A 3,986-nucleotide genomic window follows, 5' to 3' on the forward strand; every position below is an offset into this window, starting at 1 on the left:
GAATGTCTGGTTTGAAAATGAATATATCAAAAACACAGGTAGTCTGGATTGGGATTAAGACATTTTCTGAAGACACTTATCTTCCTGAGCTAAATTTAGAGTGGGGCAGACATAAATTTACACTTTTGGGTATTGAGTTCCAAGTTAATTTACACGAGATTTCCAAAAATAAATTTTGACAAAAAACTTACAAAGCTGAAATCTTTAATAAAAATCTGGAATAGTAGAAATTTTACTCCAATTGGGAGAATCCATATTATCAAATCACTCCTTATTTCACAACTAAACCACCTATTTATCTCGTTAACAAATCCAGATGACTCTTTTATATCAAAACTCAATACTACTCTTTTTCAGTTTTTATGGAACAGCAGTTTTTCAAAGCTATTTTAATGGCGGCCTGAAAATGATTAACATTAAGGCTTACATAGATTCTTTAAAACTAGGTTGGATTCGAAGGCTTTTTTCAGACCACAGCTAAATGGCAAGTAATTCTGAAAAAATACTGTTAATATAGAACTATTAGCAAACTATGGTGTTGACTTTGTACAATTATGTCAGAAAAAAATTAAAAACAAGTTTTGGATTGATGTTTTTAAAGCCTGGAACAAATTAACATTGATTAATGAAAAAATACCCCAAAAGGAGATTCTATTTAAAAAAAACACCTATTTGGTACAACCGAAATATAACTGTTGGTAAGAAATCAGTTTTCATTAGAAATCTTTTTGAAAAAAAATATTATTGTCATAAATGACTTGATAAAAAATCATGAATTAGGGAGTTTCTACAGTTATCGGGTAATTCTTCACACATATAATGTGACAACAAACTTCCTTCATTACCACAGCATTTTATCAGTTGTGAAAAAGTTTCTTTCTTCAAATGAAATCCCAAACTCAAAACCTCCATATCCTTTTATACCAACAAATTTAGAAATATTTGGTACAACCGAAATATAACTGTTGGTAAGAAATCAGTTTTCATTAAAAATCTTTTTGAAAAAAAATATTATTGTCATAAATGACTTGATAAAAAATCATGAATTAGGGAGTTTCTACAGTTATCAGGAAATTCTTCACACATATAATGTGACAACAAACTTCCTTCATTACCACAGCATTTTATTAGCTGTGAAAAAGTTTCTTTCTTCAAATGAAATCCCAAATTCAAAACCTCCATATCCTTTTATACCAACAAATTTAGAAATATGTATGATGAAAAGAAAAGGCTTCAAAGATTTTTACAACATTTTGATAAAAAACAACACTATACCAACAAGAAAAGGAAATGGAACAAAGTTTTTGATCTGAATGATTTAACTTGGGATCAAATATACAAAATTCCTTTCTCTGTTACTAGAAGCACAAAGCTACAATGGTTTCAGTACAGAGTTAATCACTATATCTTAACTACAAATTCTTTTCTTTTCAAATCACATCTTGTTATTTCTCCGTTGTGTACTTTATGTAATGCAGAAACTGAAACAATATTACATACTTTGTGGGAGTGTAAGGAAGTTCAAAACCTACTTGATAGCTTTAAAATTTTACTAGAAGCTCTATTCATTCCATTTGATTTCAATAAACAATCTTTCATTTTTGGACTGACATCACCAAACCTCAATATACACAAAGTTGACAATGAAATACTTCTTCTAATCAAACAATATATATACAAGATGCGATGCCTTCACAACTCTCTGAACATTAATAGTCTTATTATCACAATAAAATACCATTATAATTCACAAAAATACACTGCTAATAGTCAGGGTGAAATTGCCATGGAAAATTTCAAAAAGAAATGGAAAAAATGGGAGAAAGTTTGTAATTTGTGATTTCAAGAAAAATATATTGACCCACTGATGAAGTGCCGATAAACTATATACCGTATTTTGAAAATGTTTTTTTTTTTAGTATTTTAATTATTATGCCATTCTCTCTCTCTCTCTCTCTCTCTCTCTCTCTCTCTCTCTCTCTCTCTCTCTCTCTCTCTCTCTCTCTCTCTCTCTCTGTGGGTGTTTGTTGGTGAGGGTGTGTGTGTGTAAGGGGGCGCAAGTTGGTATGTATGTTTATATATATATATATATACTAACACGAAAAAGAAACGCCGGGTACACTAAATATACTACTTAGACCAAGCTTGTTTCGCTACAGGATCAAATAACAATCTATGTCGTTTGACCATAAAGATATATTTTCAATCTTGGTGTCAGTTGATAAAGTTATTAGTTATAGGTGTGTATCTTGGTAATTTTCTTCCAGGTTACAGAGTACTTAGGAATCGTAGTGTGGTGCTTAGACAGTTATATGGTTAATGTAATAATATTATATTACAATATTACATGATATCGATGTAAAACTGAACGAAAGTTGTGAGAATCATTAATTTTACCTCTGTCTAATATACTTGGTCCTTTTGACTGTCAATTTTTTTGTTAATTTTCTGTAACATTTTTGTCCATATTTACTGTTACGATTTAATTTATTTTTCTTGTTATGTTACATATTTTGTCAATGTTAATTGCTACTTTTTTGTCCATGTTTATTGTTGTATTTTGGTCTATGTTTACAGTTACATTTTGTAGCCCATGTTTACTGTTATATTACAATTTTGGTCCATGATAATGGTTGGTTACATGTTTAGTCTGTGTTACTGTTACATTTTTATGTGTGTTTACTATCCAGGTTTACTGTTTTTATTTTGTGCATATTTACTTTTACATTTTTATTCTATGTGTACTGTTACATTTTGTTGTCCATGTTTACCTTATGTTTCATTTTTTATCCATGTCTATTGTTGAATTTACAGTTTACAATTTACCACTGCAGATTAATTCCGTGTTTCATATTTACCACGCTGATTTTTTTTAACAATTTATATGTAACCAAACACCAATCAGTGGTGGATATTTTATTGCTAATGTTGCAACACATAGTGATTCTATAGTACATCCTAGCCACCTATATATATACCTCAACCTCTAACTCCGATGGGACCCTCGGCTCCTGTTGCTCCTGCTGGGCCCGTTGGGCCCGTTGGGCCCATTGGGCCCGTTGGTCCCGCTGCTCCCGTTGGTCCCGCTGCTCCCGTTGGTCCTGTTGCGCCTGTTGGTCCTGTTGGTCCTGTTGCGCCTGTTGTTCCTGTTGGACCGGTTGCACCTGTTGGTCCTGTTGGTCCTGTTGCGCCTGTTGGTCCCGTTGGTCCGGTTGACCCTGTCGCTCCAGTAACTCCGGTCGCGCCTGTCGCTCCAGTAGCTCCAGTCGGGCCTGTCGCTCCAGTAACTCCGGTCGCGCCGATGCTTCCAGTTGGTCCTGGTGGGCCTTCATTGAGATCTGATTGGAAGAGAATCAATCCCAATGCTGAAATAAAAAGATGTGTAACTAGAATGTTTATAACTGTATTATTATATTGATTACACAATGTAAACTTGATGAGGATTCATATCCATATAGTTATCTTTTCAGTCATTCGAAAATGCATACCCCTTATCCTTAATATATCCATTTAAAGAAATGTGGATATACAATGTAGCTCATTATAAAACTGAAGTAAATCGACAAAATTTATTTGATTGTTTTACATCTAAATGAATTGTATCTAATTTTCTCACTACATCTAACGCCCTACTTGTGATGTCTTTGTGATTGTGTGTATGTTTGCATTTTGTCGACTAGTCTTGACATAAGACAATCGATTACATGTATTTACATAGATATTCATAATATGTAAAACTAACTACAATTTACTGAAATGAAAAGAAAGTACTCGGTTCAAATTGATTACATTTGCTTGACGTTCTGTCGGTATTATCTGATATTGAGAGGTATTGAATTTTTAGGCTTGTATTTATCCCTCAAGAATAGTTTTGAAGTTCCGTCGCCTTTTAAGTTTGAAGATTATAGTCTCTTATCATCACTGACGAGCCCAAAAGTTCGAAATAGCTGTATGATGAGTCCTAGAGGGGCTAAATAACGGTTTGA

At 33.0% G+C, this 3,986-nt stretch overlaps 1 pseudogene; it reads left to right on the plus strand.

Annotated features, from left to right (window-relative positions):
- Positions 1–406: 406 nt before the first annotated feature.
- LOC132562497 (uncharacterized) lies at positions 407–1,840 on the plus strand (annotated as a pseudogene).
- The last annotated feature ends 2,146 nt before the right edge of the window (positions 1,841–3,986 follow it).

The sequence above is a fragment of the Ylistrum balloti genome, unplaced genomic scaffold (assembly GCF_031769215.1).
Source record: "Ylistrum balloti isolate Yb309-2 unplaced genomic scaffold, AGI_CSIRO_Ybal_v1 Utg371438, whole genome shotgun sequence".
Lineage (NCBI taxonomy): Eukaryota > Metazoa > Mollusca > Bivalvia > Pectinida > Pectinidae > Ylistrum > Ylistrum balloti.